The sequence below is a fragment of the Calliopsis andreniformis genome, chromosome 8 (genome assembly GCF_051401765.1).
Source record: "Calliopsis andreniformis isolate RMS-2024a chromosome 8, iyCalAndr_principal, whole genome shotgun sequence".
NCBI lineage: Eukaryota > Metazoa > Arthropoda > Insecta > Hymenoptera > Andrenidae > Calliopsis > Calliopsis andreniformis.
In genome coordinates this window covers 2,431,241-2,446,055 of record NC_135069.1, presented here as the reverse complement: position 1 = coordinate 2,446,055, position 14,815 = coordinate 2,431,241, and the positions used below count along the sequence as shown (strand labels likewise).

The 14,815-nt window shown below is 46.6% G+C and overlaps 1 protein-coding gene across 1 annotated transcript in view; it reads right to left on the bottom strand.

The window, feature by feature from the left end:
- LOC143182226 (uncharacterized) overlaps positions 1–14,646 on the bottom strand; it is a 69,571-nt gene extending 54,925 nt beyond the window's left edge. The window contains exon 1 of the mRNA XM_076383112.1: positions 14,521–14,646. The gene's annotated coding sequence lies outside the window, so the exon portion shown is untranslated. The remainder of the gene's footprint in view (positions 1–14,520) is intronic.
- Between the last annotated feature and the right edge of the window lie 169 nt (positions 14,647–14,815).

The window sequence follows — 14,815 nt, the reverse complement described above, 5'->3', positions numbered from 1 at the left end:
GTATAACCACGAGCAGCAGGCTCGGAGAGGTTAATCCGCTCGCGCAGTATTCCACCGACGAGATCGCGCGTTAATTCGATACTTCCTGCTCGCTGGACGAGCTACATTTTTCGCCACAATTTTCCTGCTCCTCCCTTCCCTCCTCGTTCCCCACTTTTCTAGGATCAAATACTTAGCCCTGGTGGCATGGAGGCTGACAGACTTCGTGTGATACACTTTGCACTTAAAAACGAGCCTAGGATCACCCCTGTATTATTTTTTTTTCACAAAGTTGCAGCATTTCAATGTTGTCAGCCTTTGGACCCTCAGGTTATTCTAATGCCAGAGTCGCACTTCGTTCAAAGTGTGATAACTCGGTGAAAAAAAATCGTAGATCAATTTTTAGGAACTCGTTAGAAAGAGGAAGCTTCAGACTTGAAGTCTACTGCAAAACAAGTCCCAAAAAAAATTTACTCAGACTTCGAGAGGAGCTTGAAGTGGGCAAACATTTAAGGAAAACCCAGCCTCTCTTCCTCGACCGGCAGCTGAGCAGAAAAATTTTTTTGGAAAAAATCTATTCAGGAGCGTAAAAGTAGAAGCTGTGCCCTGGAAAATGAGCTCAGGCTGACCTCCCTACGATTTTTTTTCACCAAGTTACAGCTGCTCAAAGATTGACAATTTTTTCGAGCTCCAGATCATTACATTGTTCTGATGCTAGAGACACACTTCCCATTCAAAGTGCGATAACTCGACAGAAAAAAATCGCAGACCAATTTTTAAGGTCTTGTTCGAAAGGGGAGGGTTCCAACTTTAATTTCCCCTTGAAAGAAATCGTGAAAAAAATTTATCAAGTTCCTGAGAGTCGTCTGAAGTTGGAAAACATTTGGGGAAAAACTACCCTCCCTTTCTTGACGTGTCGGGGGCTGGAGAATTTTTTTCGAACAAGTTCAATTCAGAGATGTTAAAGTAGATGCTTTGCCCTGTAAAATGAGACCAGGCTCAATTCATTGCGATTTTTTTTGACGAAGTTACAGCATCTCAAATATTGGCCACTTTTTAGGACTCTGAATCACTGCGTGATTCCGAGGCTGGTGGTCCACTTTCCGTTCAGAGATCGATAACTCAGCGGAAAAAAATCGCAGTCCAATTTTTAAGGTCTCGTTCGAAAGGGGAGGGTTCCAGCTTTAATTTCCTCTTGAAAGAAATCGTGAAAAAAATTTATCAAGTTCCTGAGAATCGTCTGAAGTTGGAAAACATTTGGGGAAAAACTACCCTCCCTTTCTCGACGTGTCGGGGGCTGGAGAATTTTTTTCGAACAAGTTCAATTCAGAGATATTAAAGTAGATGCTTCTCCCTATAAAATGAGACCAGGCTCATCTCCCTGCGATTTTTTTTGACGAAGTTACAGCATCTCAAATATTGGCCACTTTTTAGGACTCTGAATCACTGCGTGATTCCGAGGCTGGTGGTTCATTTTTCGTTCAGAGATCGATAACTCAGCGAAAAAAAATCGTAGACCAATTTTTAAGGTCTCGTTCGAAAAGGGAGGGTTCCAGCTTTAATTATCCCTTGAAAGAAATCGTGAAAAAAATTTATCAAGTTCCTGAGAAGCGTCTGAAGTTGAAAAACATTTGGGGAAAACTAACCTCTCTTTCTCGACGTGTCGGGGGATGGAGAATTTTTTTCGAACAAGTTCAATTCAGGGATGCTAAAGTAGATGCTTTGCCCTGTAAAATGAGACCAGGCTCATCTCCTTGCGATTTTTTTTGACAAAGTTACAGCATCTCAAATATTGGCCACTTTTTAGGACTCTGAATCACTGCGTGATTCCGAGGCTGGTGGTTCATTTTTCGTTCAGAGATCGATAACTCAGCGAAAAAAAATCGTAGACCAATTTTTAAGGTCTCGTTCGAAAAGGGAGGGTTCCAGCTTTAATTATCCCTTGAAAGAAATCGTGAAAAAAATTTATCAAGTTCCTGAGAGTCGTCTGAAGTTGGAAAACATTTGGGGAAAAACTACCCTCCCTTTCTCGACGTGTCGGGGGCTGGAGAATTTTTTTCGAACAAGTTCAATTCAGGGATGTTAAAGTACATGCTTTGCCCTATAAAATGAGACCAGGCTCATCTCCCTGCGATATTTTTTGACGAAGTTACAGCAGCTCAAATATCGACAATTTTTCACTTCATAATTACCAATCCTAATGCCAATCTTAATAGCAAATATGGCTCTTTCGAGTATTTCTGATAAACGAAGTATGACTCCTGTTAAACCAGCTGTTCAAATAATTCCATAAATATTTAGTACCTATCAGTAAGGTTTTATCCAAAGTCTCCCTCGCCTCAAAATAAAACTACATAGTCGAGGATTAGAGCATAAATTTGACTCTCAATATGGGGAGCCACGCAGACAGCTTCGATGCGCTGCGACGACTAAACCACCGTGACTGGTACCCTTTTTGTACCTCGTACACGCAGAATTACGCACATTTGCGGCTCATAGGACCCCGTCAGGGCCGACGAATCGAGCAACCTTGCGAGCAACCTTCGGCAGGTATACGCAAGCGAAACGCGGCACGGTGCCGGGATAACCGGTTTCCGCGGTGTACGTTTGTCGAAACGCCTTAATTACCAGGACCTCTGCTCGTCCTTTCGCCTCTCCTTCTCGATCCTTCCAGCGTCGCAGGGCCGTATGAGAGACGCTGCGCGCCCGACCAGCTCAAGCTGGAAATCTCTTTCGCAATTAGCGTGTTCGGGACAGCGTGATCCGCCAGTGGGACACCGGATGATACTTTAATTCGCTGGCGTGAACGGGCGATCGCGCAATACTACTATCTGACTGTGTGACCGAAGCGTTTCGAGTGATGACACTCACTGACGCAACGTCGTTCAATTCTTCCGTGCCCAGAGGCGACAAATTTTGACTATGACTCACCAATTGGTTCATGATAAGTGACTGAGTTCTTGGGTATAAGAATATGAGCCACTTCTATCATGGGGCAGTGGAAATAATCTGAACCAATCTTGAGTGACAGTAATCTTATAACTCTTGCAATGTGCATCACCTTTGTAATCCACCTTTTATATTCTTCGGTTTTTCTGCTCTTTTTTTCTGCTTAGTATTAAGTGTTTCTTGTGTTACATTTATTTTTCCTTGTATCCCATGTACTTGAATAAATGAAAATAAAAGTGATAAACGTGGAGCTTATAAACGAGACAGATAACAGAAAACATGCTCTGACTACGTGTGAACAAATCTTCCAGCCATTATGTAATTTACATTACTGAGTGGATTTCCAATGGTTATCCAATTTTCAATCGTAGCCAGAAGAGCAAACTCGCTCTCTATTGGTACTGCTCTCTTCTTACATCTAAAATTCATTAGCAGCCGGTGCGCCGCGTTTAATCTGGCAAAGTGCAGTCGACAAGCGCATGCTGCAGGGGCGTACGAGCCAACGACTGGCTTAAATCTCTGCTCGACGTGGATTCGCGTTACTGCAGGATACGGAGCAGAGTTTTCAATAAACGATACCACGAAGAAATAGCTAGGCATGATTTCGGTGCTGTCCTGACTAGATTCCTCGAATTTCTTCCTGCCACGCGCGATAAGCGCTCAAACGTCCTCAACGCTGCTCTGAGGGTATCATCCTCGTGAGGATCCTCCGCCATAGTCAGGGTATCCTCGAGAGTATCCTCTGCAGGGAGATCGAAGATTCGCTGGGTGCCAGCTCGAGTTCATCCTCGAATGGCGATCGATGCAATCTCATCGGCTGACATTATACTCGTCGAGATACGACGCACAAACGGTCAGCGGGTCCTGCGGAGCGGTTTACCGTTTTCTCGCCAGCCGATCCACTACTATATGGCTCTGGCAGCCTCCTTCGAGGCTCCTCTCGCCCCATCGTTCGCTCGATCGGCTGTACGTGTCATAGAGAACGGTATCGACCCTCTCTCTCTCCCCTTTTTCACTCGCCGAGTTGGCCGTTCTATTCACGCGCGATACAACACACTGAGAGATTATCGGCCGTCGTATGACTCACTCTCGAATAGCGGGTACACGGTCTACACGCGGGCAACTTGGCTCCCGTCGATAATCCACTCGATCCTCGGCGAAATATCGCAGATGCAGCATGGGAGACAGAGGAAGAAACTCGATCTTCAGTAGAGGTACAGATCGATCGATTAATCCAGCTGGAGATTAGATTCAAAATTAATATTTTGAATCTAAACCACTCGAGGTCTCATTAATCGAACTTCTACTACATTTCCAAGGGACATGACCTAAGAAACTCTTCTTCTATCTGAAAAAAGAATACTCTAAATGTTCCCAGCATCCTCTCTCGAAATTCCATCACAAGATACGTTGAACGCCGCATCACGGAACGAAACCAGAGTCCCGCATTCCACATCGAAGTGGACATGTTCCACGCGAAGGAAGAACATTGCGAAACGTCTAGCCGAGCCACAATTGCGCTCGAGGTGCGCGACATTTACGAATCACCCCGTTACCCTGACATTTCGCGCGCGCTCGAAAACGCGGAGAACGTGCGACCGAAGGCTCGCCGATACACGAGGCTGTTGTTCGGAAATTTTTCGGTGCCCCGCGTAACGGTATCGCGTGACATACTATACCCTCGTAAACATCTCGAATGATGGACAGGCGTGACACGGTCGAGGTTCGTTCGATTCATCGAGTCGCCACGGGACGAGGCTCTGCAAGCGTGCGGATTCCGCGACGGGAAGTTCGCCTGCTCGAAGCCTCCCCTTCCTCACCGTGGACGTATCTTAACGACGCAGGTCATGGAGGCCAAAGAAACAGTCCATTACCCCGTATCTCCGTGCAGGAATTACTCGACAAGGAAAAACATCACGTGCCGTGTACTCTAACGGCGATGGACGACGTCGAACATCGGTCTGTGGCCTCGAGCCGAGTAGTGAGTCGAATAGCGACGGGACGAATTTTCTTAGGGCTCGAGATAGAATTCGATGTAGGTTTATCGGGGAGATAACGCGGTCGTGTCTCTTGGAACGAGAATCCTCAGGCGATAAGAAGTCGAGGAAAAAGTTGAATGGAAGACTGGGAAAACGTGGCGATGTTTAAGACCAAACGCGAGAGCGTAGTTTCAGTAACAGAGTTGCGAAACAGCCTGCGCCGTAAAATGGAAGGAAAAAGCCATTTGCTAGGGATTTTTAAATGTTGCGCGTTCACGCACACAGAGGATACACATTAGGCGTGTCTCCCCTGAACCCCATAGCCAACCGAGCATAGCGAAACCGGAACCTGAATATATCGTACCTCGGTTCCATTTAGCTTCCATCCCGCTTCAGAAGCTAGTCGAACGTAGCCGCCGTGAAATGGAAATCCGCCTGTAGACCTCAAGGGAGTGTCGACCAATTTTTATCGCCTTTCCATCTCGTCTCTTCCCTTTTTCCTGCTCCCCAGGTCTTCAGGCTCCTCGTAGGCTTCGCGAGGTCCCTTGCTTTTCCTCCCTCGCTAGGCCTCAATTTTCCTCCCTTTTTCGTCTTCGAAGATACACCTTAGAACTCTCTTTCGTGTCAAGTGTCTGCCGCTCGTCTTGCCCTTGCAGTCACGGTACACTGCAGCCTTAACCTTAACCTCGAGCATAACTTGCGCCACGCGCGTCCGACTATTTTAAGGCCTGCTTTTAAACCTGACTCCGAGAAACTGCGATACCACCCGCGCCTTTGCAACGAGATCATCGTGAAGGCACCTCGTGGTGACGTTTCATTAAAAATTTCTCGAGCTCACAAGCTTTACGGCCCATTTTCCTGCGACGTTCACCGTGAGTTTGATGCTGGGTGAATTCGTTCCATGATACAGAGTCCTCTTTGCTGTGAAATGGGTGACGACGACGTTGCTGGGAATAATTTGGGGCTTTGCTTAGCAACTTCATCAGAGTGCATAGGCAAACTTGGATTAAGAGGAGCTAGAGGGAGCTACAAACCTGAGCCTCAACTTTCAAGGGACTTTATCTTCTCATACAAGTACTATAGTAAATTTCTACAAATTCTTAAGAAAGAAATTATTTTCGATTTATTAATGGTTTTCTGTGAAAGTCACTTTTACTGTGGAACTTCGAAGTTTACTGTAACCTAAGGATTGACAATAGTCCTCTCAAAAAGTAGAGAATATTTTAGTACTGCATTAGCCCTAGACTTCACTTCAGTTTGACTGAAAATGAACTATGTATTGAGTGAAGCTGAACAGTTGAACTACTGCAGCCCCAAAACAACTTCTCCCAAGCTTCTCCCAGCTCCATATGTTCAAGTTTTTCGATCAAACAAACATTGCACTCTGGGACACCCTATATTACCGCTTTAACAATGCCCAAAGGCCGTGCACTATCCATGGAAACAATGTAAATATTGACAGTAGGAGTTTGACAGGATACACGCGCATCCCATGGACTGAGTTAACAAGATCTACGCGGAAGACTGTAACTTATTTCAAAACAAAGTGTCCTGGAAGCCATAAATCTCTGGCTAAAGAATCCAAATCACAGAGATCGAAAAACGGTAAAGGATTTAGGACGATGAAATGAGATTGATCGTGCGTCTCGAATGGGACGGCGACTTCAATCTGTCAGCGCGTCACCCTCTAGCGACGAACGGAACTTTAACCTTCACCTTGAACACGCCCTCGGTTGTACGGCAACTATTTTAGGGTGGCGTGTTGCCCTGAAAGAGAAACGGGCTGGCATCGCGCGCGGCTGCGCCCGTGCAGTCTAATCTTAACACGTTTCACCAGGCGGGAGAGTTGATCGAGTTAAGACGGGCACAAAGGCACGAAGGCACCGCGCCATAACCGTGCCATTGTACTCGCGTTTAACCGACCAGTCATTTATTCATTCGCGAGAAGGTTGGAAAAAAAGTGACGACGTCCCACGGTCGCGCGGAAATAACGCCGCTTAGATTAGCGTGGGTGGGTTCGAGTGACTCAGGACCGATTAACGTGCCTCTTATCGCGTGATCGGGGTACAATGCGATCGAGGAAGAGCGACAGAAGGATCGAGACCTCGTGGAAAACTCGAACGGGGTCAATGCACGTGTCGACGCCCGTGGACGCCACCGAATTTGCTCGAGCGTATTTGTACAGCTGCGAATGGTGTATCAGCTGTGCAGAGATACTCCCGTCGATCGAGAGTAGACGGCTATCGGCAGATTTGCGGAAAGTATTTACGTCGCGAGTGGACACGGTGTCGAGGAAATGCATCGGGGATTTAATTTCCTGGACGAACAGCTAAATCGAGCTTGAACACCCCAAGTGAATCAATCACTCGAATGGAGTGAAGTAGATGAATTCGAAAAATGGAGAGAATATGATTGAAGGGAGCCTAGGTCTGTCATTCTGAGATATCTCAAAAAGATTTACAGCTCTGTATTAGCCACGAAGCGATTGGGGTACACTACCGAAGGAATACACAAGAAACGCGATACCTAGACAGTGAGGTTCACCATTACCAAGTTCTTCAATCATCAGATGGCTACTAATACCTGAGAGCGCCCAACTAGCAGTTTTACCTATTGACAACGGAAGTATCCGGTTCTGCCATTCAAGCTGGAGGAACAGAATAATAGGGAAACACGTGTCGTTGGAGTACATCCGTGAAAAACAAATAATAAGGGTCTGGGGTGGTCGTTGGGCTTTTCCATAGGGCCTTTATTAGCCAACCCTCGTGAAACTCGAAGCTGCAACTACATTTTCCCCGTAATGCTACCACCCCTCGCCTCCCGTCGAAGGCAGGGGCATCGAAACCCCTCAATACCGATGTTGCAATAAAAATCTACATGCTAACACGCCGCAAGAAGCGTCGGCGACTTGTGTCGCTACAGACGCTAACGAATGACGAGTCCAGGCGAAGAATGCGCGGCTGTAGGACCGTGCGATCGCATTAGTTGAACCAATTAACGTAATTAACTGCGATTAATTAGAATTGCGACGAGGGTTGTCGCGGAGGGGCTCGTGGAAGCCGCCTTGGAGCTGCTTCGACGAAAGCAGGCTTCGAATTAAAGGAATCGATTACGAATTTCCAGGGTCCTTTGTTTTGCTCCACCCTCGACTCGTCCGAAAAGCATTGGACGAGCTAACAAGTCGTCTCAGTATGTATTTTCCCTGGCGTGAATATTTTTAGGAGCACTCTTCCTTTTCTTCCCTTCCCCTTTTTTGAACGCGCTCGTTTCGAATGATCCATCGCCCCCAAATCTGATATCCCACGCCCACTCGACTGGAAGCAATCCCAGCGAACGAATAAACGTATTTTGACGGCGGATTGGATCCTCTCTAACAAACTGCCAAGGGATATAATCAAGAAATCAGGAAGCCCGACGTACGGCCATTATTTTTCTCGACGCACAATTTCCTCCGCTCTTCCGTCTTTATGGCTCCTTCGCTGATACCAGAATGAAAAGGAGACGCGAGGGACGAGGGAAAAAGGTCCTCGTAACCACATTATCACGGATTTTCCTGTCGGTTCGTGGCTCGTCAACGGGGACGTGGCTTAATCCATTATGTAGCTACTGTGTTGGCTCTTCAAGGCGGCTTTTCAAGCGTCAAGCGTGCGCACATAGAGACGCCGGCTCGCACACTCGCTCAGACGTCCTCTCCCTTCCTCTCCAGCCCGCCCTCCCCAGCTTCTCTCGTTCGAGCAAACAGCGATATTGCTCGGCCAACAACGACTACGACGACAACGACGATGCTTCTCTCGCAAGGAACGCGAGTTGCTCCACGTTCGTCGAGATATTTCGCGTGTTACGGTTCGCAAAGCCAGAATGGATGCTGAATAGAGGGGGTGGACGAGGGGGATAGATACCCTCCACAATACGCCAAAGTACCAGAACCGCAAGAGACTGGGAAAACCGTGCACGAGGCAAAAGAGATACTTTTGGACGGCGTAACGAGTCTGATCACCGATTCTGCTCGCTGCATCCCAAACAGGGCTATTCTACTATGACCGAATGCTTTGGGTCAGCGCATATGAAATGCACAGTGGTCGGGGGATGCAGGACTATAACTATGGAGCTTGACAATTCTCAATAATACACTCTGGAGAAGTTACTCAAATTCAAGATTAATCCTCTATGTACATATCTTATATACCCAATTTGCTTAACGAGAAATTTTTCTAACTACTAAACATCTCCTCTGACGTGCTTCAAGTTCTACTAAAGTCCCCTCCAAAATTACTTTGCCTGATAAAGTTTACTTTCATCCCCCTAACCATGGCTCTTCCATATATTTACGTAGAAATCTCAATTGTACTGCCAGGAGGAAAACAACTATGTCAATCACCGAAATTCTCGAGAAGGAGCGTCTTTCTGCGAGGGTCGACCTCGTTGGGGCTCAACGACCTTGGGCAAGATTTATGTCTGGTCAGGCTCCGAGTGACTCCGATACGTTTCCTCCAGGGTTGCGTAATAAACGAGATTATTCTTCCTCGCTACGTATTTTCGACGAATTCCAGCCATCGAGGAATCAAGGTACAGCGTTTGAGGAAATTCAAGGGGAGTAAAAGGAAGGGGAAGTCGAACCCTTTGGGGAAGATCTCGGAAGAAAGTCTTTGCGCTGAGAAAATGATCCCAGCGAAAGAAACGTGGAGATGTAGTGGAGAAGCACAGAAGCTACGAACTTTTGTACCAACTCGAATGACGGAGTAGGGGAGGTAGAGGAAGGGCGAGGCTAAGCCGAGCTAAGAATGCGGGGGAGAGCAGCGTGGAGAGTAGGGCACGGATGGTGAACAGCTGCCAGTGCCTATGGTGGCCGTTTTGTGTGAACGTGCCCCCATAACCCCCATACTCCCCTTTTCCCCATTCCCTCCCTCGTTCCCTGCCCCGTAGCTCTTACAGTAAGCCATCGTGTATACAGTCATCCGTCGATCCCTAGCTCCCTGGTTGCAAAGAATAAAAGCGCGCTCACGACCCACGTGCAACTATACTAATCTACGTGTCCGATCGAGTCGAAAATCTCTCGGGAAATATTCCTTTCTCCAAGAAAGGTCGTGCATTGGATCATTCTTTCTGACCCTTGGCAGAGAGAGAGCATGGGGAAATGAAGATGCATCGATTGATTTTTTTTTAAATGTGAGCTAAGAAATGATCTTATCAGTACCATAAATATTGTAAATAAAATGGATCTTTTATTCTAAAAGTGGTGTGAGTCAGAAAAGGGTGAACAAAAAATTGGTAATTTTAGTTTAGGGAAAATGGAGTTACACAATTTTTATAATAGAAGATCCAAATAAAGATCACTCTATACTCTGAACAAAGCTGTTTCAAGAAATTACAGCCCTCGCAACATTGTAAGGAGGATGAGCCACTGGAGAGTAGGAAGGCAATAAAAACTGCCGATGATTCGGCTGGAAACAATCTCATGGCATGCTTGATCTATGCAAAAGCAATCTAGTACCGAGATCATTTACACGGCTCAATCTTATGCGTTTCAATTGAGCTGTAGCAAGCAGCAGTAATAACGGAGTCGATACCTGAGTAGTATAGGCACAACGAGATCCTAACGGTAAATGATTACCTTGCTAATCAACCCTGTGAGTCATTAACTCTAGAAATACTAAGAGAGAGGGATTCTTCCCACACCTTGAAACATATTTCTGAGTTGCTTCCTTTCTCTAAAAAATTAGCCAAAATTTGAAGACTATTCCAACTTTGTTTCTGTTATTCCAAGTTGGTCTGATTATTATAAATTAGATTCCTAATCAAGTAGATAGTGATCAGCAGAAAAATGAAAATACGAGAAAGGCTGTCTATCGAGTTTACGCCAAAGCCACACGGTTCCGTAATTATTTCGGTTAATTACATTCCCTGCACTTTCCCCTCTCGCTTTCGACATTTCCTGCGCGAGATAAAGCGATGGAGCGGCGAGATTTTCGCTGACGCCATGAGTGACGCAATATAAATTCTAACGCGCGATATCTCGAGCGGCAAGGCAGAATACCTGGGCGAACACGATGGAGACACGCAAGAAGGAAACATCGGAGCGCGTCGTTTTGTTCGGCAACGGTAACATTGTGGTAACACGAGAAGATATTGTCCACTTGACAACGGAGCCACGGCATGGAAGAGAATCACTCCCAGTGCACGTGATGCCCAACCAATACACCACTGGCTGTCTCAACCTATTCGTCCTGCCTCTAGAAAATCGTACCGACAAAATCTTGCCAGTGGCAAGTTGTATCAACAAATTCTACTCGGACTAAACGACTCTCTGGAGTCGTCACGCGAGAGAGGCAACTCTCAGGGAAGAATTTTCGAAAGCAACGTCCCTGAATGGAGGGAAAACCAGAAAAGGCAGCCGAAGGGGGCAGCCTCCGATCGAGGACGAACATTGGTTGCGCGGGCCGATCTTTTTTTTTTTTTTTCTCCTCCTTCGATGAAATTCCAGCTCGAATCTAAAACGTTTCGTAACGTCGGCCAGGTAGGCAGGCCGAAGGAGACGAGGAAGAAGACGGCGAAAAAACAAAGCAACTGGAGAAAAAAGAAGCGCGACGAGGTGGGGGAGGGCGCGCACGTTTCGAATGGGCGAAGGGAGGTTCGAGAAAAGGCGGTCCCCGCGGCTCCTTGTCCCCGACGTTTAATTTCAGGCAGTCCAAGGAGCTCGTAACATCTCTGCCGTGTTTAACATCGAGAAGAGGGCCTTGGGAAGAAGATGCCCGCGATCAGCCAGCCCAGAACCAGTTCTCGCGCCTTAAACGGGCGGTTCTCACGCATTATATGGCCCTTCATCGCGCTTTCCACTCGACCTAATTGCCCGGGTCGGGGGGGCTCGTGAGAACCACTGTCTCGCGCCGTTTTGCACGAAACTGGAATATACATCTCCCGCGAGAAGATAATTCAGCCGCGAGTTCGAATCTTTTCGGGTGAAACTGAATACCCTGATAAACCATCGGAGGAGTAACTTAACAGCCATGAATAAGGATCGAGATTAATACAAGGGGTGTCTCGAAGATAAACGATCGAACTTTGTCAGTGTATAAACACAGATTTGCCACGGTGATCTATAATCTGAAGATTAATCGTAAAATGTTAACGTTAGTGACAATCCTCTTGCAATATCCTCGGGCTGTATTATAACTGGCGATAATAATGAACATTGATTGGTGATGGTCGTATAACAACGACTGAGAATTACTGGCCGCGATACGATCGTTTCTTGATCGATAATACGATCGTTCGGGGTCGGTATAAAAGGAGGCGGCTCGCTTATTCCGAACGTTAATGAGTCATTCGAGAGCTGTGTTTGACGCGTATCTGGTTCTTAATTACCACGGCTCGGTCTACGAACGCGATAGCTTTAGAACAAATTCGCCGAGCGTGTGCAACAAATTGCGCTTTAAGAAACGGGGGAAAGGAGAGGAGGAGTGGGAGTGTTGGTCTCGCCAGCTGTGCAACGGGCTACCACTAGCAACGGGGTTTACGATAGCGGAACAAAGAAAGTCAATGCCGTGACGTTTCCACGCGGTTTTTATAGTTTACTCAAAGTCCCGTTACAAGATTTCGCCGCGATCTGGAGTAGGTATCAAAAAGGACAAAGCGTGTCGAAAGGGGTCAATAACCTGCTCGATGCCTCGAATCGGCGAGGGTCCCGAGAATTACAGAATAATCATTTTTCCCATAAAACCTCAAACTTGACAAACAAGTGCCTAGATAACTTTAGAGTCTAGTCTCACTTCGTACAAAATTCTTTTTTACAGACACTTTAGAGGCTTCATTAAAGAGTATACTTCGCGAATGTTCTTCAGGAGTTCGAAGCAGCCTGTACACATCCTGGCTCGAAGTCATCGACGACGAAGACGAAGAGAAAGAAGACACAGGCCGAGGGATACGGAGGATACCACTTGAATAGGAACCGGAACTCGCGGTCCGTGCTCGGAATTGACTACACGATTGCACATGTACAGCCGTGCATATGAATCAGATAAAAGAGAGCCAGAGGGTTTCCTATCCGCGCGGAGAAGGAGAGAGAGAGAGGTTATCGGCTCCGTCATTGATTTCTTCGTCGCACGAAAATAAATCTCGATATCACGAATGGCGGGGAGAAGGCACACACGCACGCGTGTACACCAGCACGGCAGACGCTTTCAAAACCGCAGGGACCGACGATCGAAAAATGGTACAACAAGAGTGGCTATCCCCTCTATCCAAACCACACGAAGGCGAGATGCGTGATCGTTGGAACGAAAAGATTAATAACTGAGATTTTCCCTGCAACGAGCACTGCGAATACGTACACTGTGCTCAACTTCACGGTCAACTGGGACAAACGTGCTGCTTGCTGAATACTAAGGACAGAAACTTTTACGACTGCATTCTTGACCCCTCGAGGGGCCCATTTGTTGATGTTTATTCGTTAGACTGTTCAGTGTAGCTTCCACAATGGTACTTAAATTAATACACATGTGAACATAGAAGAATTCTGGCTTAACAGGTCAAAGAGAATTTTCCTCCTAATTCTTCTTCTAATTCTGTAGTAATAGGATGTAAACAAGAGTCGGTTAAAAAATAATTCTCCCATTTTTCGATTTTATTTACGCCAGTATACCCATGTCCATTCCGAATCTGCGCTTTTAATTCGATAAGCGAATGAAAAGAGAAACAAACGCCCCCTCGTGCTGACACCATGACTGTGGGGGAGAGAAGAGAATGGGGGATCGGCAGCAAGATTTTCGATTCTCGAAAACGACGGCCATCTGTCAATGATTTTACAGCGCGACAAAAGAATTCGTGCATAACGAGCAACGAATGGAACAAGAATTGCGAAATTTATTCCGATACGAACCGGCGAGGTTCAAAAAACAACGCAATCTTTTTGTCCACAGACCATGGATCTGTAACTCTCTTTGACCTAGCTAACCTTGAATCGAACATCAGCTTCGCGTCGCATAAATAATACTAAATTAAACCGCGATAAGTGTCGCGCCTGTTTACGCCTACGGTGCGTCCTATCTCACAAAAAAGCTCGCTCCTTTTCGGTGCAATCGCGTTATCGACGAATTTCACGAGAGAAGCTCTACCCCATTAACTATCCAGCGAACCACTGCGTAAAATTATCCTCGTCAAAACCTACGTATCTCAATATTCCCAGCCCACCCAACCATCTTGAAGGCCTTGTACCCCAATCAAGTACATTCCATCGATATGCAACGACGAACAAGTACCGAAAATTCGCGTAACGTCAGATGACGCGTAATTCGTGCGAACGGAAATCCGACGCCCGTCTTGTCAACGAGGAAAAAATTCTTTGCCCAGCGTTGGCTCGAAAAAGGTTGCGTCATCGTGAACGATGTTATTAAAACGAAGTTCGAAGAGGCGACAGGAATGAAATCCTGAAACGTTTCAGCTAGAGACCGCTAGGATCCACGTGCTACGAAATACGTTTTCGCAGAACCGGCGTCACCCGGCGATACGCCGTCACCAAACTTTCGATTTAACGGGCGAAGTAAGGCGAATCGAGTATCGAAAACTGTGTATTTAGGTAGCAGAGAAGGTTGGAAAAGACTGAGGGTGTTTTACTCACCGTCAACTGCAATATATCCTGAGGAAATGCGTCGGAACACGGATCTCAAGCACTTGCAACAACACTTCACTCGAGTACGCCGGTCACTGCGCTTGTGCGTTCAAATTCGTTGTCCTCGAGGGGAACACTGCTGCCATCTTGCGCGGCTGGAGACGAACTAATTTACCCACAAAGCGCGTTCACAAAGGCCGCGAAGAAATTTCTGATGTAATTCTTATCCCCATGAAACATAAAGATGATTGAACGTTAATTAAGAACGCTCGCGAGGCGTTAGGAAAGAATTTTTTGTATGATA